Source organism: Canis lupus, chromosome 16, assembly GCF_048164855.1.
Source record: "Canis lupus baileyi chromosome 16, mCanLup2.hap1, whole genome shotgun sequence".
In the NCBI taxonomy this organism is placed as follows: Eukaryota; Metazoa; Chordata; class Mammalia; order Carnivora; family Canidae; genus Canis; species Canis lupus.
In genome coordinates this window covers 47,392,494-47,419,728 of record NC_132853.1, presented here as the reverse complement: position 1 = coordinate 47,419,728, position 27,235 = coordinate 47,392,494, and the positions used below count along the sequence as shown (strand labels likewise).

The 27,235-nt window shown below is 42.5% G+C and overlaps 1 protein-coding gene and 1 long non-coding RNA gene across 6 annotated transcripts in view; one reads left to right on the top strand and one right to left on the bottom strand.

The window, feature by feature from the left end:
- Window positions 1-4,008, bottom strand: LOC140606953 (uncharacterized). Its single transcript, XR_012009166.1, has 2 exons — window positions 3,679-4,008; window positions 1-3,141 (listed from the first exon to the last, which is right to left on the bottom strand). It is a non-coding gene; the product is annotated as an uncharacterized lncRNA (long non-coding RNA).
- A 476-nt stretch (window positions 4,009-4,484) lies between these two features.
- Window positions 4,485-27,235, top strand: part of HELZ (helicase with zinc finger) — a 162,611-nt gene continuing 139,860 nt past the window's right edge. For 2 of the 5 annotated variants that reach the window (XM_072781087.1, XM_072781083.1), the window contains exons 1-4: window positions 4,485-4,576; window positions 5,933-5,988; window positions 6,909-7,000; window positions 10,188-10,244. The gene's annotated coding sequence lies outside the window, so the exon portion shown is untranslated. Of the gene's footprint in view, window positions 4,577-5,932; window positions 5,989-6,908; window positions 7,001-10,187; window positions 10,245-10,408; window positions 10,517-20,234; window positions 20,319-25,273; window positions 25,315-27,235 lie in introns of those variants that run through there. The other 3 variants (XM_072781084.1, XM_072781085.1, XM_072781086.1) reach the window with 3 other exon arrangements.

Sequence of the window (27,235 nt, the reverse complement as noted above, 5' to 3'; positions counted from 1 at the left end):
TGTATGTTTTTTTTTTTCATTGTTGCTTTGTTTTTTAAATGGAGTGAGCGAAAGTGCAAGTGAGCAAGAGCAGGTGAGGGAGAGAGAGAGAGAGAGAGAGAGAGAGAGAGAATCTTAAGCACGCTCCACACTCAGCATGGAGCCCGATGTGGTGCTCAGTCCAATGACCCTGAGATCATGAGCTGAGCCAAAACCAAAAGTCGGACATTTAACTGACTGAGTCAGGTGCCCCCATGGTGCATGTATTTTTGATCAAGCAGATTTCCACAGTCCTACTTTTGCTCTGAGTCCATCTGCAAGAACTAGTCACAAGGCCGCAGCCCAGCCAGCTTCAAGAACATGGCTAGGAAATGTGGTTCTCAGCAGCAAACAGACATCTTTGGTGATCAGCAAGCTGGCACCTCACATGGAGTGACACAGACAAAAAACTGAATAAGCAAATTTCCTACTATGTGAACAGGTAATAAATGCCATGGAAGAAAAGCAAGGAAAGAAAGAGTATGTGTTTGAGGAATACTGAAATTTGAAGCAGGATGGTAAGAAGCAGACTCACTGGGGTGAGCAAAGCCTTGAAGGAGGTAAGGGAATGAGCCATGTGGATGTATTACTGGAGGAGGAGAAACTTTAAAAGGAGGCCATCAAGGCTAAGGCAGAACAAGGGTGAGAGAGGTGGAGAATTAGGTCAAAGAAACGAGAGGAGGCAGATTGTGCTGGACTCTGGTTTCTTTTCTGAATGAGAGCAGTGGAAATCAGAGGGTCGTGTGCAGAGGAGAGAGAAGATTTGATCTGTATTTTATCTAGAGCAGTTGTGGCAGCTACCTTGAGAATACACTGGAAGGCAGGAAAGGAGAGAAGAGGACAGTGGACTGGACCAGAGTAGCAATGATGGTGTGGTGATGAGAAATGGTTGGATTCACTATACATTTTGAAGGCTAGGCAGGATTTACAGATGGATTGAAGGTGGAGTTTGAGAGAAAGGAGGGACTGTGGCCTGAGCAAATTTCAAGGATGGAGTTGTCAAAAATGGAGCCAGGGAAGACTGTGGTGGGGTGTATTTATGGGGTGAGATGACTATGAGAGATCCAAGTGGGGAGGCTAAGAGTCTGAAGCTTAGGAGAAAGTTCTGGACTTGAGCTATAGGTCTGAAGTCCTACTTCGGGATAAAGATGGGATTTAAAGTCTTAAGACTGAGAGATTGGGGACAGGCTGGTCAGGGGAGTGTTGCTGAAGAAGAGAGATCTAAGGACAGAGTTTTGGGGTTGAAAAGAAGGGTTGGCCAGTAAGAGGGATGAGGAGGAAAAGGTGGGGTAGTGGTTGGGGACTTACATGGAACAGTGTGTTTATCAGATCAGAGTCACAGTGGAGTACCATTAATATTGGCCCAAGAGCCTGTTTTCCCCCATTCCATTCCTATTTGCCTGTCTCTAACTGTGTGTGGTCAGAATGGCCTGAAGAGATGGAGGGGCCCAGTCCCTCGTTCCATGCTCCAGCACTCTTTTGCATCACTACTGCCCTAATCTGATAAATGTATGGTCATTGGGGCACCTAGCTGGCTCAGTTGGTAGAGCATGCATCTCTTGATCTTGGGGTTGTGAGTTTGAACCCCATGTTGGGGGCAGAGATTACTTAAAAAAAAGAAAGAAAATAAAATCTTAAAAAAAAAATGTGTAGTCATTCATTCAACAAATATTTTGCTGAGCGTGTATCTATGTGCCAGGCCACAGTCTAGGCATTGAGTGAAAAACCTGGATGAGGCCTGTGTCCTTGTGGAGCTTATACTCTAACGGGATGGGGGCACATAGTAGACAAATATGATCATTTCTAATAGGGTAAGGGAATAGTGAGTGACCTCTTTTGATCAAGAGGATCAGGAAAGTCCTCTTGGAGGAGGTGACATTTGTGTTGAGAGCTGAAAGATGATGGTCATGAGATGTGGGGCAACCAGGTTTTCACTGGATGGAAGTCTGGGGCGTGACAGAAGAAGAAAAGGCCAGTGTGCCAGATCGTGGGGAGGGAGGGAGGCAGTACCCACCTCACACCAGAGATTGTAGGTCACAGTGAGGAAATTTAGATTTTATTCCAATAGTGATGGGGCCACCTTTGATGGGGTTAAGCAGAGAGGACTCCGGTGTTAACATTTTAGGGATGCCACAGGGTTGGTCAGATGGAGAATGTAATAGAAGGCAGAGTGGAGGCAGGGTAAAGAGTGAGGAGGCCATCTAGCTCAGCAAACAGGTGGTGTCTCGGACCAGGACGTACCCTGGAGTAGATGACTGGACCAGCAGTCAGAGATAAAGTGTGCACTTCTCTGGGTCAAGGGCTATGCAAGGCAACAAGTGGTACTTACTAAGGAAGCTTCTAGGAGGCACAATCCTTGTACACCCCCTCCCCCATTCAGTGTTTACTTATAGACAACTCAGACCTCATCTAAAGTGCCATGCAAAAACAAAGCAACCCTTAAATAAGTGATGGGAGTGTCTAAGTGCACTAGGAGAACTGGAAAAGGAGCAATTAGGATACCCTGCGAAAACGAGACTTTGCAGCCTTCTTCAGATGGGAGGGCAATCCATTTTTCAGAGGGCAGCAGCAGGGGGGGGGTCCTCTGAGCCCCCACCCCCTCGGCCACAGGTCCTGCGTGGCTGCTTGTGCTGGAACAGCTAACTGGCTCCAGGCTTCAGTTTTAAACTCGGTTGAAAGGCGGGTGACTCAGGGGAGGTCCCTCCCCAGCACGCCTCGTTTGGGGCCCTGGAGTGACTCATTACCTCGTTCCCTCCCTCACGGCTGACCCCGGGCCAATCCCTTAATGAGTCTACACCTCACTCTACTCATCTGGCCCGGGACAATTGCCTGGTGGATTTTTTATTTTTTATTTTTTTTGCTCCCTGGGGGCAGGGCTCACGTCAGCAACCATCCAGGTTCCTGGAGAGAAAGGCAGCGAGAGAGAAGCTGGTCTTCGGGTCTGGAGGGGAGCAAAACCCTAGGACGGACTCAGGCCCTAGGCGCTCCTCGCGGAGGGGGTTTCATGCCCGCGCATTCTTCAAATTTCTGAGCCCTTCAACCGCATTTAGTGCCGAACAGAGGGTTTCGCAAGCACTGGTGTCCTAGAGGATTTTCCCTTGGACGTCTCTTCGTAAAAGCTTGCTTGGAGGAAGGAAAAAAAAAAAAAAAAAAAAAAAATAAGCAACCACAGCAGGCCCCCCAAAGTCTGAACGTCGAGTACCAGCGTCCCTGGGAAGAGAGAGCTGGGGGACTGACGCCGCGGCTCCTGGGGGCGTGGGATCCCCGAGTGCGCTGCTCGCCCGGCGCCACGGAAGCGGGGGGCGGGGGGCGCCCTGCAAAGAGCCGGCGGGCGGGAGCTCGGGCCAGGGCGGCGTGCGTGGGTTTCGGGGTTGCTCGCCCCGCATCTCTGCGCCCCCCACTTACAGCGCACCCCGTTGCCGCGTGGCCACTCCGAGCATCCCCCCACCCCCACCCCCGCCCCCGCCCCCGAACTCCCGGGACCTCGCCCGGCCTCCGGGGATCGCCTCCACCCTGGGATCCGGCAGGTGGCCCCGGGTGGGCGCACGGTCCCCGCAGCCCCGGACCGCCTCCTCCGCCGAGGGGCGTCGCCAGCCTCCCGGAGCCCCGGGGCGCGCCCCCGTCCCCGCCGGACCCCGCAAGCCCGCGCCCCCGAGTTACCTGCCCCGGGAAGTCCCAGTCCGCACTCCGCCTGGAATGCGACCGGGTGGGCTCGGCAGCGCCCGGAGCCACATTCCTGGGGGAGGGGTCCCCACTCGAGGGTCTCGGGTCACGTTACCGGCCGAGGGGAGGAGACAGCGGGACAGGGAGCAGACGGGGAAAGTTGCGTCTCGCGGTTACTTCTCCCCCAGCCCCCGAACGCGCCTTGTCGCCGGGGGGCTCGGGGACAGTGTCCGCCCAGGCTCTGGAGCCCGACGGCCCCCGGAACGCAGTGTCGGGACGGAGGCACCTCTCGGCCCGCGGCGGCGGCGGGGCTGCGGGGCTGCGGGGCTGCGGGGCTGCGGGGTGCCCGCTCCCGGGCCCGGCCGGCGACCCCCGGCTGCCCCGGGGCACGGAGACGGCCGCCGAAGCCCGCCACCGGGCACCGAGGATCCCGAGCAGTAACAGACGCAGAAATGCGCATAAATAAATCAATGAGCAGCTCCCCGCGCTGCCAGCAGCAGGGAAACCTCGGGCTGATTAAATGCAGACGTGGGGTGTCTGCCAGGGCAGGAGGGCGGCGGGGCAAAGGGAACAGGCGTGGAGGCGAGGGCTGGGGGAAGGGAACCCTAGGGCCGGAGCCAAGAGGAAAACCCAAAGCCACATTTTGAAAATGGGGGTGGATTTTAAATGCAAACAGCCCGGAGGAGGGGAGGGGGCCCGGCAGCAGGCGCCCGGGCCGGCCCGCCCGCCGGGGCAACTTTCCGGGCGGGAGGTGCGGCCGGAGGGGCGGCGCCGGCGGCGGGAGGCGGGAGTCGGGGGCCGAGGGGGGGAGTCACTTTAAAGGCTCTTTCTTACCCATAATGCTTTGTGGGGACGTTGACAAGTGGATCCAAGATGGCGTAGAAAGTAATGACAGGTAAGTCCTGACTTCCCCCTTCTCCGCTGCCGGGACCGCTCCGCGAGCCGCCGGAGCCCTCCGGGGAGGAGACCCGACTCCCCTGCAGTCCCCGGGGCCCCGGGAGGGCCGGCCCTCGGACGGGCTGGGGACGCAGGCGGCCCGCGGCGGGGCCTGGGAAGCGGGGCTCTTCGAGGCGAGGCCCGGACGCTGGGGCTGTTTACAGCTTCTTCCCCTCCTCGGTCCCCTTCCCCTCCGCTGGGGGCCGCGGCGCCCGGGGCCCGGGCGGTGGAGGGGGGCTTCGCACACCCGGGCCGGGAGTCTGCGGGAGGTTTCCCCCGCCGCGGGCACTCGGGTGTGTGTGAGTGTGTGTGTGTGCTGGGGGGGGGGTCGAGCCGCCTTGCACGCTCCCCTCCTCCGGGTCACGGCTGCGGGTGGGGAGCGTGCGGGCCTCCCACGCCCCGCGGGATCGCCCCCTCGGGGCTCGGGCTGGCGGCGGGGGGGGCGGCGGCAGAAGTGGGTCAGGGCTGCGCCCCCTCCCTCCCCCGCCTGGGGGCTGTTGCCTGAGCTTCACCCCCCCCCCCCGCCCCCCGGTTTCTCCGCCCCCTCCTCGGAAATTCTCATTGGCCCACGAGCACATCAACAAAAATAAAAACAGACTATCTTTTCTGGGAGATTGTTTTAAGACTCCCCTTCTCTAGGGCTAAGGGACTGCAGTTTTATTTAGGGAACTTTGGTTCCTCTAGCCCCAGATTATTTGAGCTCTCTGCACCCTCTCCTTCACCGAGGATCCTTCAGACGGGGCTGGGAGCCAGGGGCTTAGGGTTCTTCTTGGATTGGGATCCTCGGGTTTGGTTTGAAACTCGAAATTGTTATTGCTTCTCCCTCACGACTTAGACTTTTCAGGCAAATCGTTAATATGATGTGTATAACTCTAGGGACAGTGGATGGGGGTGTGTGTGGGGGGGAGGGGGAGGAGAAGTTGTCCCGGCTGGTTTGTTCTTAATTTTGCCCTCTCTTTAACTTATATTAATGAGGATTCTTGTCCTTTCTTTCTTTCCTTTCTTTCTTCTTCTTCTTCTTTTTTTGAAAGTAAGATCACTCAGTGCTGAAAGACATGGCTTTTTTTTTTTTTTTTTTTTTTTTTTTTACGTTTTTGGATCTTAACATTTTATAATCTATTCTTACAGCACACAGAAAGGAGATGTTTTTGTTTTAAAGCAAAACGATAATTTGCAGAACTGCATACTGTAGCCTTTTGGTAACTCGTTCCATTTGAAGTTTAGCAGCCTTCTCACTTGAGGCTGATAAAGTATTTGCGGGTCATGTCTATTATTGGTGTTGTACAGACACATTTTACTTTTCTGTTTGCCTCAGGAATTGGATGAAGTAATTGATCACTAAAGAACTACAGTGCTGGTGAGATGTGTAAGGTGAGACTGCAGTTAAGAATGATTTACCTTTTCCCCTTCATTTTAATCAACACTTAAGGGTGAGGCTAAGTAATTTGATGAGACTATCTTTATTTTCCAAATATCTCAATTGATCAAATGGGTATGCAGGCAGGGCTCCCTTTAGAGAGGAATAATGTGTCAAATGTACCCAACTTTTAAGTTGTTGCAACACATCAACCATAGTGGAGCTTATCCAGAGCCAGACGTTATTTGCAGTTATCCTTGATCAGTATCTTCACCAGGAGCAATTATATGTAAATTTCCTTGTGTAACTTTAATTGGATGTCTTAATTTCTTATGTATATTGGTGTCCATCACGTACTCTACATTGAGTGTTAGTGATTGTTTATGTGGATTTTGTGTGTCCACAGTTAATGGGACCCTTGTCAAGAGCACCCCTTCCATTGGAAAAATTTATTTTAGGCATTGGTCACGCCTTTTCTGAATAATGGAATAGTACTTGTCTCTCCCATAGTTATTTTGAAATAAAAACAATAATGTTGAGTTTTGTTTTATTAGGGATAAAAATGGTTTGTCATTATTTTCTGGCCACATGGTGTGTGTGTTGGAAGTGCTGCTTTAACTGCTCTGCTTTGGATTTAAAGGGCATTATTGATAAAGTGTTAGTGAACAGTATTTTATAATGAGGAGGAAAGAAGTTTGCTAATTTTACATTTTTCACAAACAATTTTCTCAATTTTAAAAATATTTTTGATGGTTTATTGAGAAAATGTAAAGTTATTAGGGTCACTGCAGATTTGTGTGTGTGTGTGTGTGTGTGTGTGTTTTCCCAACACATATGGATAGCCTTTGGATTTTGAAATCCTCTCACAAACTTTTCCTGTCTATCACAACATCTGTTTAAGAAGAATAAGCTGTTCTTTATTTTTTTTTTCCAGATTGAGGCATTCTGTTGACATTTTGCCTTACAAACAAAACAAAACAAAACAAAACTTGGGAGAGGAAGGTGGACGTAAATCAAGATCCTTTTGTAAGTGCATACATCACATTTGCTTATGTTTGAAACTCCGTGCTTGTGTGTATTACATATATTTTTATTTTTATTCTTGGCAGAGCAAATATGGATTTTAAAATTTATTTATTTTCAGCTTACAGATGGAGGCATATTCATGCCTTAGACCTTCCAATCAGAACCTTTTCTTTTTATTTATTTATTTGACTTTACAGATTACTTTGTGGAAAGGAGCAAGTAATCTGCTTCTTAGCCTATGGAGATGTTTGTTAGCCTATGGAGTCTAAAAATGGAATATTTAGGGGCATGTGGCTGGCTCAGTTGGAAGACCATAAGATTGAGATTCTTTGGATTGTGAGTTCAAGGCCCATGTTAGATGTAGAGACTACTACAAGAAAAAAACCTTTAAAAATTGAATATTTAGAAATTGGTAATCTCTTGTGACTAGTGTTGTTTGGCCTGAATTGTGTCAAGACATTTTCCACAATTTTCACACACGTAGACCATGTGAAGTGTTAGTAGTCACTTCAAAGCAAAGTTAGTAGCTGGCTATTAAACAAGTTGTTAACAAAGTATTCTAAAATAGGAAATACCGTAATATTAAAGTTTGGAGCTAAGTAGAGGACACTGTCTTGTAGCTGAATAAAGACATAGCTTTTTTAGTCTATCTAAAAACTGAGAAGCTTAGGACATTATTTTTAGGGGAGGCTGTAGTTTTGGAGAGTCATTAAGTACTTCTTCATCAGGTAGTAAACTTGATTTTTGCCCCTGTTAGCAAGATTTTTCATTTTCTAATATCAAAAATATTCAGTCTGTGTTGTAAAGTCTGTATACATTTATGGACTGTCCAGTTTGTTTTTTACTGGGGAAGGGAGTGATGCCAACACAATAGGAGAGATCATTCCTACTTGCAGAGGGCCTTATGTAGTTTAAAAATAAACAGCATATTCATGAAAGGCTAAGAATATTGCAGAGGGACCTACAAATAAGTAGACAATATCTTATACATGCATTCTTTTTATTCCCTGTTTAAGAAGTAGGCTTGGTATTAATATTAAATACAAGTCATTGTATAATTGTCACACTCTATTTAAGATCCAAAATACAGGCTCAGCACAAGAAATAATGTCCTTTGTCTGCTGTTTTAAATGCATAGAAAATTTTGGGCCAAGTTTATCAACTTGTTGATAAACAAGATAGGGTGAGGAGCTACTTAAAAATTATTATTATTATTATTTTGCTACTTAAAAATTATAAGCAAATTATTATGTTTGTTTATCTTCATAAACTTAGATGAGTGTACATTCAGATATAATTTGATTTCTAAGTAATACTTTGAAATGTTTTCTGGGAAAGAACTAGGTTATGTGTGGAGAATGTGGCCACAGCAGCTTACAGTTCATTTAAATTGATGGGTGTAGTCAGGATTTATGTAGCATTGGCTAGAAGCAACATAAAACATAGTGGTTTGTCACTTCAGGAGTTGCTGGGATAATACTTTTGAGTAATCCTGAATTTAATAGAGTTAATATTCCTCTTTTAAAAATAATATTGTAGATGTAACATGAAGATTTTTTATATGTTTTAAATACAGAAGAATATATAATTTTTAAAAGCTATAAATTGTCTAAAATAAATTGAAAGTTCTTCAGCACACTACCAACTTGTTTACTTGTATAAATTGTACTGGGTCATTTTCTCTAAGAGCAGGAAGTTGTTTGGTAAAACCAGAGTTGTATGTTCATCTTGCTTTTGAACCAAAAACCCCCTGATTCATCATTAGATCTTCAAAGAATGCATGGCATATTTTTTGAGTGAACCATTATGAAGTGTGAATGTTTGTGATTTTTGTTATTTCTGTGCCATTTTTTTAGGTGTTCTCAGCACATCTGAATTTGCCTTTTTGCTTTCTTCTGTGGAAATTCTCCTTGTGGTGAAAATATTCCCATAAGGCGAGCTTCCTGGCACTAGGCAATATGTATAACTAATACGGTTTTAAACAATTGTGTGTGTGTGTGTTTTTTTAAGATTTTATTTATTTATTCATGAGAGACAGAGAGAGAGAGAGAGAGAGAGAGAGAGGCAGAGACAAAGGCAGAGGGAGAAGCAGGCTCCTTGCAAGGTGCCGGATGTGGGACTCCATCCTGGATCTTGGGATCACGCCCTGAGCCGAAGGCTGACACTGAACCACTTAGCCACCCAGGCGTCCCTAAACAATTGTTTTTATGCAAAAACTGATGCATGCTATAGTAAACAAAATTGAATGGTACTTAAGTACATACAGTAAAAAAGATTAAAAAAAAAAAAAAGAATTTGTTCCCCTTCCTCCATCTTTAGTTCTGTTCCCATGAGCTGACTGTGGAAAACAGTTGGTGTCATTTGGCTTTCGGAAGACCTCTCTGTTGCTGAGGTACACTAGTAGTAGTGAAAGTGGAGGGAGAAGTCAAGGAAGGCATGGACACTAAACTGGTTTAGGTGTTATACACTGACTATTCTCCTCCGGTTTCCTGTGATGTTAAGTAATAAACCATCAGTTTAAGATAACTATAATTGAATTGTTAGTGAAACACTGAGTTAATTCCACTGTCAGGTTGGTACAGTTTTGATTTGTTGATCTTTTAAGGAAATAAATACTTGTGAATTAAATTCATATAACCTTAGGGGTTGGAGGTAATGGTGGTAATTACCATCTGTAGAATTTTATGATAAACTGCACAGTATGATTACTATAGGCTTTTTATAACTCACTTTCTGTCCTTTAATTCTCATAACAACCCCCAGTTAGTTGTTATTTCCATTTTGCAGAGGAGGAAATTTAGGCCAAATGTCAACTAGCTAACAAATGTCATAAGACAGGTAAGTTGTGGTGCTGGTGTTCTGTCTTGGAGAGCCTATGCTTGTAATGTGCTCAGCTGTACTTCTGTCTAGTCTGTCTTATTTTCCAGATGAGGAAATTTAGGCCTGCAGAATTCAAGTGACTTGCCCAAGGTCACACAGCTAAGTGATAGCAACAATAAACCAAACTTTTATCTTTGTTCTCTTATCTCAGAACTTTGGGTCCTCGTTGGTTATGCTACATTTTACTGAAATACTGTGGACCAAAAGACCATATTCTGTGAATACTGGATACAAATGCTTCACAACTGATACATCAGCAAAGGTGTTTTCTACTATGTATTTAAAAGCTTCCTTTTCTTTCTTTCAGAAATTATAAAGAGCTCTGATGGGCTATTTGGGTGATCCCCAGTGCAGTGAACTGCAGGTGAGTAAGGTTTAGGAGAGCTTTATTTAGAAAACAAGAACTTGGTAATGCCTGAGAAGGCGACAAAGAGAGGCTTAATCTAGAGGGCGAGTCTGTCCAGGAAGAATAAGGTGGGGCCGGGTGGAGTAAGGTTGGGCAGTAGTGAGATAGTGGAAATCTGACAATGCGGATCCCACTGAATTGGCTACTTCTGGAACAGACTGGATGATGATGCACATCCTCTGAAGAAACTGCTTCCACCGTTGTCAGAGTTTGTTTGAAGAGAAGTGAGGGTAGGTTAATCTTCCACTCATGTTCTGAATGAGTAACCACACAGGGGCTCATCCTATCTGCATATGATTGGAGTTTGAGAGGCCCTTCAGTTTTTGTGTCAACATTCTGGAGTGGTAATCACTCTGTGCTCTGATGAACTTGGTTAAGTACTGAATAGTTAGTTTTTCCTGGTTTCTGCTGTGTATGTATTGTCATGAATCATTGTGTGTATATATATATATATATATATCTGCATTTTTAAGCATCTAAATAGTGAGAATGTAGTAATAGAAACAAAAGGTTAAACTTTTTTCCTGATGGTTATATTTATTAGTCCTTCAAATTATTTATCTTTTGCTGAATTGCCCTGCTAAGAAAGGCAATTTAGTCTTTATTACTTCTGATTCACAATAACTGATTTTTTGGGTCCATTATTGTAACTTGGTCTTTCATTATTAAACTTAGATGATGGTGATACTACAGAAAAAACAATTAGAAGCCTTAATATTACCCTTGTGGGGCATCAGTGCAAAAATTATGTTTTGATATATTTTCAATACTAGTCTTTTGTTAGACCTCACCAGCTCAAGAAAGCTTCATCTGTTAATAAAATGACTTGCCATCCCCCCTTATGGACTCTGGCTGGGTGAGATTTATAAGACATTGCCAGCTTCTTTTCACCCATCTGCTTTAAGCTGGAGTTTTTAGTTTTTTGTTCTTTGTGGTTAAAATAACTTTTTCCATTTAACTGTACCTTGGTCTCCTGGCCCTTAGTTCTTTGATTTGTCCATGATTCTGTGCTGCTTTTTAACTGTGATACTGTCTGCTACTGAGTCAGCAAGTTGGCTTTGAGAATCCCAGAAACTTTAGTGTGACAGACAGTACTATATACTTTCAGAGTTTATAATTGAATTTGGGCTTGGCTATTTGCTGATTGCTAAATTAACAACACAGTTGTAGGCATTTTTTGTTTTTGAGTTTATGTTTGTTTTGCATGATTCGGGGGTTCAAAACAGTTGAGGTGATTTGTTGGTCCTTGGAAAGTTGGGGTCTGGGGGTGTCAGAGAGGTCATTGTGGTAAGGAAATTCATGAGCGTTCTCAGATAAGGCTAGAATGAGCAGTGGAAGGGAGGGGTGGACCTCTTCTTGAGGCTGTATCAAGCTTGTATCCTGGAACCCCTCTGTTTCCTTGGTATGGTGGAATTTCTTTTTTTTAAGTTCAGGAGAATGGATATTAAATAAATCGTTGAGGTGCCTGAATGGCTCAGTTGGTTAAGTGTCTGCCTTTAGCTCCGGTCATGATTTCAGGGTCCTGGGATGGAGCCTCCCATTGGGTTCCCTGCTTAGTAGGGAGCCTACTTCTCCCTTTCCGTCTGCTGCTCCCCTTGCTTGTGCTCTCTCTCTGTTAAATAAATAATTGAAATCTTTAAAAAGAATTGTTAAATATTTAGATTATTACCTTAAAATAGTTGACGTTTGTTTTGGTGTTCAATTAAAATATATATTTTTGTGTGTAAGTTTATGCATATTTATATGTAACTATATGCATATATGTATATTTGACTCATGTTTAATTATGGTACATATAATTTGAAATTTTTATACTTACTAGATCATGGAACATTTCCATGTTATACATGTCACAATTTTAATTTACATGCTTACATTTTTAAAAAAGATTTATTTATTTGAGAGAGAGACTGTATGCTTCCATGTGAGTGAGAGGAGGTGCAGAGGAAGAGGGAGAGAAGCAGACTTCCCACTGATCGTGGAGCCTGACCTAGGGCTTGGTCTCACAACCCTGAGATCATGACATGAGCTGAAATGAAGAGTCAGATGCTTAATCAACTGAGCCACCCAGGTGTGCACCTATATACTTACATTTTGGAAGGCTACAAAATATTTTGTCGATATATGCTCCCATAATTTTCCTAAATCTTTTAATATTAGGTATTTATATTGCTCCCCGGTTTTCACTTAATACTTTATTTATTTATTTTTAAAAGATTTTATTTATTTATTTGAGAGAGAGATGGCAAGAGAGTATGAATAGGGGCAAAGGAGAGGGAGAAGCAGGCTCCCTCTCGGGGCTCAGTCCCAGGACCTGAGATCATGACCTGAGCCCCAAGGTAGATGTTTAACTGACTGATAACCAGGTGCCTCTGACTTAATACTTTATCCTACATTAACGTAGATATTATTAATATTATTTTTTGACTAATTATATTTCTGGGATACATTTCTGAGTGTATTGGGTTAAATGAATGTTTTTATGGCTTTTTGTATATTTTGCCATATGATTTTTCAAGAATGTTGTACCAGTTTGTACTACTAACAGTTACATGGATATACCTGTTTTACCATAGCTGGACAGAAATACATTTTTTCCTTAAAAGTTTTTGCTCATTTAGTAGTGTAAAGTAGCATTTGCATTTCTTCTATAATGTTGAATTTTACTCTTCGAGTCTCTTCATGGTGAATTGTTTGTGCACATCCTGTGCTATTTTATGCTATACAGTATTGATGTGAGCTTTGGATGGTAAGGCAAGTATAACCAGCTAATAAACCGGTGATTAATAAAAAGATAGCCAGAACACATTCCGTGAAGCTGTTCAAAGAGGTCTAGATAAGTGATCTTGGAGATAGTGCTTGAAGGGAAATAGGATTATTCTGAGATTCAATGCAGCAAATGTTTATTGAGCATCCACGGTGTACAGTGTGCCACCTTGTGTCCTCTGAGTGCTTCCAAGTCATCATGGTGGTGTCTACCTATTTGAAGGAGGCAGCTACTTGAGAATGCCTGAAACTTGACCAATGGGGACTCAGGCTGCTGAAAAAATCCCTTTGTGGCTGGTTGGAGGGCTGAGGGGATCCCTGTCTGAGAACGTCTTCAACTCATTCATGGCATACCACTGTGCCTTTGCACAGTCTTTGATAATTCTGTTTTGAGGAATACGAAGATGAATAAAACCTATTTCCTCCTGACAAGGAATGAATTATCTAGTAGGGAGAATAGGGGCACCAGAAAATGAAAGGACTAATAGGAGTTTGATAGGTGCTATAAAAGAGTTCAGCAGAGTTCAGCCAAGGTGCTTAGTGGTTAAGTAGAGGGGGTGATACTGCCCCCTTGGGGATATCAAGGAACAGTTCAGCTGAAGAAGTGATACTTAAATGGCACCACCATCAGGATGAGAAGCAATGGAAAGAAGAGGGCATTCTGGAGGGAAGAAAAGCTTGAGCAGAGGCAGAGGAGTATTGTTGGGAATGAGGTGGACGTCAGGAAACTGCATGTCCACACCACTTGGACCGTGGGGGACATAAAGGAACATAGTGGAACATGAGGCTACTGAGGTCAGGACTGGGCTTTGGGGGGGAGGGTGTTAAATGATAGACCAAGGATGATTAGGATGGATTGGCAGAGAGGAGAAACAGAGAGAGGGACTTTTAGTTGCATTCATGGTAATAGTCCACGTGAGGGATGATAGGGGCCTGAATTGAATCGATGGCCTTGGGGATGGAAAGGAGGCAGTGGATTCAGGAGCTATTTTGGAGGTTGAACAGAGAGGTGACTGATTAGGTAGGAGGAGAAGGGAACAGTCAGTTTCCCGTCTCAAGTCAGAGGTGATGTTGAGATTTTTGTGCTTGGATGGTCGGCAGAATAGGCATCAGGAATAGGGAAATCAGGAGGAAGAACAAGTCTTAGGGGTTTGGAATAGAGGCAGGATGAATTTGGTTTTGTTGGTTGAATTCAGGGAGCTAGTAGAAACCTGAAATCAGAATTTTAATCTCAAAGGAGCAGAGGAGGAAGTTTGGGGGCCAGAGGTACTAGAGGAACCAGTGAGGTCTGACATTCAGTAAAGCCAAGCATGGATGAAGCTTCCTGATTCCCAGCCCAGTGTTCTCCTAGCCTCACACTGTGGAGTGCTGATTGGTCTCGTCTGGGGGGTTTTCCTCACACCCATGTATGCTCAGTGGAAAGCTGGAAGAATGGAGTTTATTGTGGGGAATGAGGATTTCATTTTATATATATGTTTATATATTATTTTATATACAATATATAGCATACATATTTGGGAGAGGGCAGAGGGAGAAGCAGGTTCTACACTGAACAGGGAACCTGACACAGGGCTCCATCCCAGGACCCAGGGATCACACTCTGAGCCAAAGGCAGATACTTACTTAACCACTGAGCCACCCCAGTGCCTCAGGACTTTATTTTTTAATCAAAAATTTTTTTATTATGGAATCTTTCAAACATACAGAAAGTAGTAAAAGAGTATAGTCAGTTCCATTGTACCCATTTTCCAACCTGAGCAGTTGTTCAGTTGTTTCTGTGGTGTCTTCTGTTTCTTACCTCCCCATTAGTAACTTTATTATTTTTTTTAAAGATTGAGAGAGAGCACATGCATACAAGCAGGGGAATCAGTAGAGGCAGAGGGAGAAGCAGGCTCCCTGCTTGGGAGCCTGAAATGGGGCTCAATCCCAGGACTGCAGGATCATGACCCCCAACCCCAAGGCAGCCACTTTACGGATAGAGCCTTCCAGACCCCTCCCCCCACCTTATCCTTTGCTTTAAAGCAAATGGGAAGATGAACAGTGTTGGTTATGCTGGGTGCATGTGCAGATAGGGAGAATTTGAACAGTTCAGTAGGGTTTGTTCTGAGCTCTCTGGGTGTGGTCTAGAAGGAAGAGAAGTAGGATTAACTTCCAGAATCCTGTTCTGCCTCAGACTTCGTGTTTTTGAGCAAATCACTTAAGTCTTTTGGAGTCTTAGTTTGTCTCTGATGGAGATAAATAATAGCTTTGCAGATTCACTTGAGACAAGATATGTAAAATCCCTCTGTGAACTCTAAACTTTGAGGCTAAACTATAATGCAGATTTTAGTTGTCAGAAATAACAAAAAGGTAGTGCTATTCAACTTTGGGATTCTGTGTTGCTGGCAAAAAGTTTATCTTACTCTACTAAGTTTTATTTTTCAGCAACCATACTTACGTTAGGAACCTAGGGGCTCCAACAGTGAACAAAATAAACAGAATCCCAGCTCCCATGGAGCTCATATTCTAGATCTGGAGGGTAATAGTGAGCTAATCCTTCTATACCAGTGGGCCAGGCACTGTTGTGAGTACTGCTATAGTTTAACCTATTAATTCTTGTGAGAGTCCTGCAAGGTACTGTTATTATCCATATTTTACAGATTTGGAGATGGAGGCAAATTTTTAGGTGGATTGTCTCAAGTTGCAATGCCAGGATCGAAATTCAGGCAGATCTGGTTTCAAGCCTGTCTATCTACTCTTAATCCTTTTTTTTTTTTTTTTAAATTTTTAAAAAATTTTTATTTATTTATGATAGTCACAGAGAGAGAGAGAGGCAGAGACATAGGCAGAGGGAGAAGCAGGCTCCATGCACCAGGAGCCCGACGTGGGATTCGATCCCGGGTCTCTAGGATCGCGCCCTGGGCCAAAGGCAGGCGCTAAACCGCTGCGCCACCCAGGGATCCCCTCTACTCTTAATCCTTATCCCGTAGACAAACTCACTGTAGCATACTAGTGTCTGATACAAATAAAAAAGGTAGGCCCACACTGAAATTACTCCTAAACAAATGTGTTTTCTTCTTGTAAAAACAAAACAAAAACCAACCAAAAAAATGGCATTAGTGTTTTGGAGATGGCGATATGGTAGTCTTTGGTAGAAAACTATTTTTCCTCCTAACTTTTTGTTGGCTTCATCAGCTTTCTTGGTTTCTTTGGATACACATGGTTGCCTCAATGGAAGGAAGTCATTTTTCGGCTGACACTTAGGCAGACTCTCTTCTTGAATGAACCACCTTATAATTCTCTTTTACCTTTTCCTCCACTTCCCCTCCCTTTCCTTACCCTGGGGGAATTCCCTTCTCTGGTCTCTCCTACTCTGTTATTTCCCTGCTCTCTCCATTGTGCTAGCCTGACCAGTCTCATCAGCTGCCCACGTCCTGAGAGAGTCCCTGCTTTCTGCTTTTGCCTTCTCTTCCCTAGCCTGCCTCTTGCCACCTACTCTGGGTTTAGCCCTGCTTTGGCTTTTCTAAATTTATTTAGTGGGACTAGCTTCCTACCTTTGGCTCTGGCTCTGGCTCTGCAAGCTCTTAGTCCTTCAGGGATAGGGCACACTGGGAAATGGGCAACAAAAGATCCTTAAGTTTGCCTCTGGATTAGGGCATGGGCTTTACTGCTTATAAGAATGGCATCAAGGCTTGTGTACTTGTTTTTTCTAGAAATTTTGGTTAAATAAGCAGAACATAAAATTACCGTTTTTTGCTCTACAGTTCAGTGACAGTAGGTACATTCTCATTGTTGTGGGACTACCCCCGCCATTCATCTCCAAAACTCTTCAATTGCCCTAGACTGAAACTCTGTACCCATGAAACAACTCTCCATTTCTGCCCCCCCCCCAGCCCCTGGCAACCAGCATTCTTTCTGTCTCTATGAATTTCTCTATTCTAGATCCCTCATATAAGTGCAATCATATATTGTCTTTTTTGTGTCTGGCTCTTTTTACTTAGCATAATGTTTTCAAGGTTCACCGACCGATGTAGCATATGTCAGCTTTTCCTTCCTTTTTAAGGCTAAATAATATGCCACTATATGTAAATACCACATTTTTTTTTTAAATTTTTATTTATTTATGATAGTCACAGAGAGAGAGAGAGAGAGAGAGAGAGAGAGGCAGAGACACAGGCAGAGGGAGAAGCAGGCTCCATGCACCGGGAGCCTGATGTGGGATTCGATCCCGGGTCTCCAGGATCGCGCCCTGGGCCAAAGGCAGGCGCCAAACTGCTGCGCCACCCAGGGATCCCTGTAAATACCACATTTTTAATCCATTCATCAGTTGATAGACACTTGCCTTTCGTTTCTTTCTTTCTTTCTTTCTTTCTTTCTTTCTTTCTTTCTTTCTTTCTTTCTCTCTCTCTCTCTCTCTCTCTCCTTTCTTTCTCTTTCTTTTCTTTTTTCTTTTCTTTCTTTTCTTCTTTTTTATTCATGAGAGACACAGACAGAGAGAGAGGCAGAGACCTAGGCAGAGGGAGAAGCAGGCTCTTCACAGGGAGCCTGATGCTGTGCTTGATCCTGGATCTCGGGATCACGACCTGAGCGGAAGTCAGACGCCCAACTGCTGAGCCACCCAGGTGTCCCGACATTTGGGTTTCTTCTTCCTTTTGGCTATTGTGAATAATGCTGCTATGAACATGAGTATACAAATATTTGTTTGAGTCCCTGCTTTTGGTTCTCTTAGATATTAACCCAGAAATGGAATTGCTAGATCCTGTGATAATTCTATGTTCAATTTTTGAACAACCACCATACTGTTTTTCATAGTAGTAGCCCCATTCTTTGTCCCACTAGTAATGTACAAAGCTTCCTGTTTCTCCACATCATCACCAACACTTGTTATTTTCTGGGCTTTTTTTTTTTTTTGAGAGAGAGAGCACCTGTGCTAGTGGGGTAGGGAAGGAGAGGGCTGTAGAGGGAGAGAATCTCCAAGCAGGCTCCACATCCAACACCCAATGTTGGGTGAAACCCAAGAGTTGGATGCTTAACTGACCCAGCTACCAGGCACCCCTGGATTAGTTTGAGTTTCAAAGCACTTTTCACAAAAGATTTATTTTTTATTTTTTATTTTTTTTTAAAGATTTTATTTATTTATTCATGAGAGAGAGGCAGAAGCAGAAGCAGGCTCTCCTGCTCTGCAGGGAGCCTGATGTGGGAATCTATGCTAAGACCCTGGGATCATGACTTGAGCCAAAGGCAGCCGCTTAACCTACTGAGCCATGCAGTCACCCCTCAAACCACTTACTTAAGTTAAAGAAAACCATTTGTTTAATTTATGTTATGAGGGATGCTTGGGTGGCTCAGTGGTTGAGTGTCTGCTTTGGGCTCGGGTCATGATCCTGGAGTCCTGGGATCGAGTCCTGCTTTGAGCTCCCCACAGGGAGCCTGCTTCTCCCTCTGCCTGTGTATCTCTGCCCCTGTCTCTGTCTCTTATGAATAAATAAATAAAATCTAAAAGATAATTATATTATGAAAATGTTTCTGCATATAGGATAGTTGAAAGACTAGTATAATCAACACTACTCTTTTGTTAGCATTTGCCAAAATTTGCTTTCTCTGTCTAAATAGGTTTTTTTCGGGCAGCCCCGGTGGCGCAGTGGTTTAGCACCGCCTGCAGCCTGGGGTCTGATCCTGGAGACCTGGGATCGAGTCCCACATCGGGCTCCCTGTGTGGAGGCTGCTTCTCCCTCTGCCTGTGTCTCTGCCTCTCTGTGTCTCTATGAATAAATAAATAAAATCTTTAAAAAAAAATATATATAGTTTTTATTCAGGGCCAGTTGAAAGTAAGTGGCAGACATATTGGATTGGTACTTAATTTTTTTTTTTTTTTAAGATTTTATTCATTTACTCATGAGAATACACAGAGAGGAGAGAGAGAAGCAGAGACACAGGCAGAGGGAGAAGCAGGCTCCATGCAGGGAGCTCGACGTGGGACTCCATCCTGGTTCTCCAGGATCACGCCCTGGGCCTAAGGCGGCACTAAACCGCTGGGCCACCTGGGCTGCCCGGATTGGTACTTCATTAATACAGATTTGAATTGTGTAGGTCCACTCTTACATGGGGTTTTTACAGTATAGTAAATGTATTTTCTGCTCCTTGTGATTTTTTTTTTTAATTTTTTTAATTTTTATTTATTTATGATAGTCACAGAGAGAGAGAGAGAGGCAGAGACACAGGCAGAGGGAGAAGCAGGCTCCATGCACCGGGAGCCCGACGTGGGATTCGATCCCGGGTCTCCAGGATCGTGCCCCGGGCCAAAGGCAGGCGCCAAACCGCTGCGCCACCCAGGGATCCCGATTTTTTTTTTTTTTAAGTAATCTCTACACCCAACATGGAGCTAGAGATGAGGAATTGCATGCTCTATTGACTGAGCCACGCAGGCACCTCTCTTTAGTTTTTTTAAGATCTAGAATAGTTCCCACCCCTTTTTGTTTTTTATGACAATGAAGCATGGTATAGTGTCGGTGATACAGTGGTCAGTGGTAAGCATAGATGCCTTCCATGACAGTGAAGCATGTTGCTTGTTGAAAAATGCAGATGAGGGACACCTAGGTGGCTCAGCGGTTGTGCATCTGCCTTCCGCTCAGGGCATAATCCCCGGATCCGGGATCGAGTCTCACATTGGGCTTCCTGTGAGGCGCCTGCTTCTCCCTCTTCCTATGTCTCTGACTCTCTCTCTCTGTCTCTCATGAATAAAGAAATATAGATTTAAAAAAAAAAAAGGGATGCCTGGGTGGCTCACCGGTTTAGTGCCTGCCTTTGGCTTAGGGCATGTTCCTGGAATCCCGGGATCGAGTCCCACATCAGGCTCCCTGTGTGGAGCCTGCTTCTCCCTCTGCCTGTGTCTCTGCCTCTCTCTGTGTCGCTCACGAATAAATAAATAAAACCTTAAAAAAAAAAAAGAAAAATGTCGTGAATTAAAAAAAAATCCATAACCCACCACTCAGAGGTATCCACTTTTTAAAATAAACTTTTAATTTTGGAATCATTTTAGATTTACAGAAGAGTTGTAAATGTAGGCTAGAGTTCTCCTGTATTCTTCATCCAGTTTCCCTCGTTGGTTTTGTTGTTGTTGTTGTTGTTGTTTTTAGTTTATACTTGAACAGAGATTTATCTATGCAGCTTATCTAAAATCAGGGTAAATATTCTAATTCACAGACACCATACCTGTTGCTCCTCTTTTGCAAGTCAAAATTTTCCCAAGAAGAGGCTCCTCCATTGTTAATACCTTACACTTCTATGGTATGTTTGTCAAATCTAGGAAACCATCATTGGAACATTAGTGGTAACTAATACCCAGGTTTTATTTGAATTTCCCTAGTGTTTCTAATAAAGCCTTTTCTGTTGAAAGATCTATCCAGGATCCATGTTGAATGTAGTTTTCCTGTTTCCTGAGCCATGACAATTTTTCAGAATTTTATTGTTTTTGTGATAATTTTGAAGAGTCTTGGTCAGGTAGTCATTTATTTAAAGATCTATTTATTTTAGACAGAGTGTGCTAGTGTACGGTGGGGAAGGGCAGAGGAAGCAGAAAAGAGCGAGTCCCAAGTAGACCTGTCGCGGGTCTCCATCTCACAACCCTGAGATCAGGACCCAAGCCCCTGAGATCGGGACCCAAGCCCCTGAGATCGGGACCCAAGCGGAAAGCAAGAGTTGGATACTTAATGGACTTAGTCACCCAGGCACCCCGATCAGGTATTTCATAGAGTACCCCTCAGTTTGGGTTTGTCTGATGTTTTCCTCATGGTCAGACTGGAGTTACAAACCTGGTACAGGTTTTGGGGAGGGAGATACTTTTAATATTTTGTTTCCTATCTTGGCTTTTTATATAATATATTTAATATGTATATATGTTTTACAAAATAAGATTATATACCGTGTCATTGTATAATCTACTTGTTTTTACTTATCAAATGAAAGTAGGAAACTGTATTGAGTTTCAAAGACTGATTTGAAAATATTGTTTTAAAACATAGACTGTTGGTAAATTAAAGACAGCTTTTAAGAGGGATGGTGGTGGTAGTAGTACCATTTTGTTTTAATTATGCAGTTGGCTTTTTAAAAATTGATTTATGTTTTATATAAAAAGCTTAACTGTTTGGGATTATGATGTGTATACAAGTCTCCACAGATAATCCAAAAGGGAAAATGAAGAAATGCAAAGAATAGAAAATTTTTTTTAGTAATATAATTTTCTTGGCAAGCAGCTACCTTTTCTAGAAAGTCAGTCTTTTAATGTAATTTGATTGCTTCATAAATATGGGTTTTTAAATATACATATTTTTATTGATTAGTAGACATGTTAAATGATTTGGGAGGAAGCTCAAACTTTTCAAGAAATAATTTGGAATTATTGAAAGCAGCCTGTCTCCTGAATTGCTGACAGTTCTAAAATACGGGTCAGGAAAAGTCAAACTAAGATGGGAAAAAAAAGAACCCTTTAATTTTAGCTGTTGACATAACTTGTTAAATTTAGTTTTTTTTTGCCTTTATCATTTTAGTTACTACAGAGGGTAAGAAGTCCATTTGGGTATTTCTTTTATGTATTTAAAGCATTTTACACTTTACTATATTGAATTCCATTCATTTTGGAATTTAGGAGAATTTACCTCTTTATGAAAGGGATTATTCAAGATGGAATATGATTGATGATCTTAGTTTCTAGTTTTCTAATTTTCTTCTCAATAGGCTTAGTCTCTCTTCTAATGCTTCTTGCATGCTCAGAGATTTTTATAAGAGTTTTAGAGAAAAATGCAAGTCTGGGCGAATATAAAACACAGTACAATGAATAGAACTTTCTTCACTTTGCAGAATATTTTGCCTGTGTATCCCATAGAACCATCACAGATTCCAGTTTTGGATAAAAGCAGATAAATTTAAAGATAACACAACATTCCTCTTTATGACATGGAATTCTAATGAGTACTGAATTTGGTACAGGACAGTTCTTGGAATGCTTGGCATTCAGGTTATTTTAGGCCATCTCTTTGGGAAATTCAATTAAAGTATTTATTGAATGGCTTTAGTGAACTGAATGGTTGTCTTGGGGATATAAAGGATATAAAATATGACCCCTATTTATAAGATGGTTGTGTTGGGCAGATAAAGGATCTTTTTTTTTTTAAGATTTTATTTGTTAAAAAATTTTTTTATTTGTTTGAGGGAGAGAGAGCACGAATTAGGGGAGGGGGTTAGAGAGAGAGGGAGAGGCAGACTCCCTGCTGAGCAGGGAGCCTGATGCAGGGCAGGGCTGAGACCATGACCTGAGCTGAAGGCAGAGGTGTAACTGACTGAGCCCCTAGAGGCCCCCAGATAAGGCATCTTATATATTTAATTCAAAATAATAGATGATTAAGAGGCTAGATCATTCTATAGGAAGTAGTACTGGTTTGGGGAGGGGATGTGAGAGCATCTTATGGAAGTCTGGAAGGATTCATTTAAAGCTGAATAGGAGTTAGGTTCAGAGAGAGGAGGGAAAGGACATTCAGGCAGTGGAAAGGGCATTATCAAGAGACTCAGAAGCCTGTCCTTGGGGAGTGGTAGGAAAGTTAGGCTGTAGCCAGGCTGTGGGTGGCCTGGATATCTAGTGGTGAGCCTGGACATTATTTTATAGGTGTTTCAGAACCACCATGCCACCTCTCAAGTAATAGTTCTTAACTTTCTGCCTTCCTGAGGAAGCATGACACACGTCTACCAGCGTCACTGTCTCCTCACAGCTGTGCTTAGTCTGGAGAAGGGGGCATACTCTGATATGCTTTTCTTACCCCACTGGGCTAGGTCATGTGGGTTATTTTAATAATGTATCAATCTGGCTTTTCTTCTTTTTTCACAATACATTTACTTCCTAGTAGGGTCTTGTTTTGGGAATAATAGTTTCCACAGGGAAAATAATGCATGAGGCAGATTAAAGCTAAATTACTGACTTTGTAAAAAAAGTGAATCTTTAATTTTTTTTTCAGCAATTCTTCCTTTGTTTAAATTTTTGTTTTGTTAGTTATGTAAGGAAACTTATGGGGGAAACCCCTGGCTGGCTCAGCGGTTTAGCGCCTGCCTTCAGCCCAGGGCCTGATCCTGGAGACCCGGGATTGAGTCCCACATCAGGCTCCCTGCATGGAGCCTGCTTCTCCCACTGCCTGTGTCTCTGCCTCTCTCTCTTTCTCTCTGTGTCTCTCATGAATAAATTAAATCTTAAAAAGAAAAAAAAAAGAAACTTATGTATTTTATTGTATGGGTCTTTTAAGTTTTCCTATGGTTTTATTGTTTATATAGCTTAATAATTAAGGACAACTTGGGGTCTAGTCAAGACCCGATTGTGGCTGTTAGTGATTTCTGTCAGAGTGGATAGTAGTAATGTTCAGCATAACTCATCAGTCTTCTAAAATCTTGACAAATGCAGTGTGATTTCATTCCATTCAAGTTAATTATGAGGAAAATAATTTTTTCATTTCTGATGGAAACAAATGTATAAGTCAGAGATATAGAAATCATCTTCAATTTAGATTGAAGAAATTTTATTTACTACTATTGGCTGCTGCTGATTGATCACAGTTTATTTTTGTTCTTTGAAGTCTGTCTTAATCAAATAAGCTTTAGCTCTTTTGAAATAACGGAGGAATTTTATATTATTAACCAGAAAAGTTAATTTAAGGAAGATAACACTTTTTTTTTTTTTAACAATAAAATACATTTTATGACTTGATTTCATGGTGGTCTGGTGGTTATTCTCATACTGTTATAGAAAGAAATCCACAGTGGGAAAAGAACGATGCTTTTACAAATCTCCTTTCTTTTTTACCATCTGTTACTGAAAATGTCTTAGTCCAGGCCTGTCTACCTACCACCTTTGTAGTGCACTATTGATTTCATTTTTCTTCCAGTATTTACTTTTAGTCCTGGACAAATTACCTAGCGATGATGGAATTCTTCAGAAGTATCCTATATTTTGTGCCAAGTGAACTCAATGATTGCTCTCTTTGGAGACATTCTTTCTGAGACTCCATTTTTGCCTCTAAAGCGTACATACATGGGAAGGGAAATGTATAGGTTTTCTATTTATTAACAATACACAGTGGGGCGCCTGGGTGGCTCAGTGGTTGAGCGTCTGCCTTTGGCTCAGGTTGTGATCCCGGGGTCCTGGGATCGAGTTCTACATCCAGTTCCCTGCAGGGACCCTGCTTCTCCCTCTCTGTGTCTCTGCCTCTCTTCTGTGTCTCTCATGAATAAATAAAATATTAAAACAACAACACACTTATCTTTTTGTATCTATTTCTTCCCAGTTTTTAAAACCTGTGTTGTGACATTGTGATTCATATTTATTTTATTTTTAAAATATTTTATTTATTTATTTGACAGAGAAACAGCACAAGCAGGGGGTGGGGGTGGGGATGGCAGAGGGTGAGGGAGAAGCAGGTTTCCACTGAGCAGGAAGCCCCATATGGGGCTCCACCCCATGGTCCTGGAATCTTGACCTGAGCCAAAGGCAGACACTTAACCAACTGAGCCACCCAGGTGTCCTATGACTCACATTTTAAAAGTAATTTAAAAATTTTATTCTTAAATTATCATAGAGTAAAAGTGGCTTTTTTCTTTTGGTAAGAAAATTTTTTCCAATTTGATACATGTATAGTTTGTGCAGCCATCAACACAGTTAGAATACATAGTATCGCCACCCCGAAAAACTCCTTCCTGCTCTCCTTGAATAGTTACCATCCCCATCCCCTAACCCCAGCAACCACTGATCTTTTTCTATCCCTATAGTTTTGGCTTTTTGGAATGTAATACGAATGGAATCATAGCAATATTAAGCTTTTAAGACTGGGCACTTTTACTCTTTAACATTCATCTAAGGGATCCCTGGGTGGCGCAGCGGTTTAGCGCCTGCCTTTGGCCCAGGGCGCGATCCTGGAGACCCGGGATCGAATCCCACGTCGGGCTCCCGGTACATGGAGCCTGCTTCTCCTTCTGCCTGTGTCTCTGCCTCTCTCTCTCTCTCTGTGACTATCATAAATAAATAAAAATTTAAAAAAAACAATAACATTCATCTAAGATATTCCATATTTTGCAAATTTATTTTTTTATTACTGAGTAGTTCATTAAAGGACATTTGGATTGTTTTCAATTTTTAGCAGTTATGAATAGAGCTGCTACAAACATCTGTGTACAGATTTGTGTGTGAACCTACGTTTTCATTTCTCCAGGGTAGCTGTCTGTGGGCAGAGGGGGATTGCTGGGTCATATAGTGAGTATATGTTTAACTTTTTAAGAAACTGTCAACCCTTTTTCTGGAGCGGCTGTACTATTTTATATTCCTATTAGCAATGTATGAGAGTTCTGGTTATTTCACACCACTGATATTATCAATATTTGTAATGTAGCCATTCTAATAAGTATGTAGTATCTAATCATGGTTTTAATTTGCATTTCTCTGATGATTAAAGCCATTGAACATCTTTTCATGTGCTAATTTGCCATCATTATATCCTCTTTGTGGAGTGTTTTTGGAAATCCTTACCCAACTTAAAATTTAAAAAAATTTTTTATTTAAATCCAATTAATTAACATACAATGTATTATTGGTTTCAGAGGCAGAGGTCAGGATTCATCAGTCTTACAAAATAACCAGTGCTCATTACATCATGTGCCCTCCTTAATGTACATCACCCAGTTACCCATCTCCCCCACCCCAGTTGTTTTCTTATTATTGACATTTGAGAGTTCTTTGTATATCCAGATATACATAGATCCTTTTTCAGATATGTGATTTGCAAATACTTTTCTCTTCATCTTTAGCATTTTTTTCATTCCTTTAACAGTGTCTTTCAAAGAGTAAAAATGTTTAATTTTGATCAGCTTTATCATTTTTTCCTTTGGATTGTACTAAGATCTAAATCTATCTTCGGGATAGATTTTAAAATGTTTCTTTTCTATAAAAGTAGTGAAAGCTAACTTAGTGATAGAAATGTTCTCATAAAGTTGACTTTTGTGGAAGGTGCAAATGTTATCATTTTATGGAAGGGTGATGCTAATTAAAATACTCCTCAGTCTTAGGGACACCTAGGACTTTTGCTTAACCAAAGGAGATGACTGGCTTAGGTTTGTGAGGATTTTCTTGCTTTCTCTTAAATGGTAATCTCTAACATAGTCAAAATACGTATACTTTTATAAAGCAGAATTATGTAGGAAATTAGTAAGACTGTTTTCAGAGTTAAAATGGTGATACTTTACATTCACATTGGATGCCTTTGGAAGTGTTTGGGTTTGAGTTTCTATTCTTTGAACAGCATTGGAGCCTCCATTGTGGGTCTAGAGTCGGTGTCATGGCTGAGGGCATGAACTGGGTTATACTGTTTGGATTTGAATCCTGCCTCTGTTACTTACCTTGTAACTGTGGGTAAGTAACTTTTTTGTGCTTTAGTTTCCTTGTCATAAATGGGAATGGAAAAAATAATAGTATCCACCTTATAAGGTCATCATGGGGATTAAATTAGATTCCATAGAGTATTTTCAACAACATCCAGTACACAGTAAGCATTCCGTAAATGGTTCTTATTGCTGAAGTAGTTTTATGGTGAAGTCATTTAAACAAATGTTTTATTTTATTTTATTTTATTTTTTAATTTTTTAAAGATTTTATTTATTTATTCATGAGAGATGCAGAGAGAGAGAGGCAGAGACATAGGCAGAGGGAGAAGCAGGCTCCATGCAAGAAGCCTGATATGGGATTTGATCCCAGGACTCAGGATCACGCCCTGAGCCAAAGGCAGACGCTCAACCACTGAGCCACCCAGGCACCCACCCAATTCTAAACAAAGGTTTTAGAATTATATTTTCAACAGGCAGAATAACCAGATATTGCACCATGTTTCTCCCATGCCCACCTTTTCCCCTCTTGACACACTTCCTGTTATTAGTAATCAGTAACTCTGGCCAGTGTTATTAGCGATCATGTGTGTAGACAGTGATCAGCCCAGTGTTTCACTTCCTGCGAGGTACTAATTAGAGGTACATATATCTCAGTTAGTTCCAACTGCCTGAAACATCAGCCTGGACTGGCTTAAACTAGAAAGAAATTTCTCAGCTCACCTGACTGCAAAGTCCAGGCATAGCTAGGTGGAGTGAGGGCTCAAGTAGTGACACGAGGACTCAATTTCTCCCCTGAA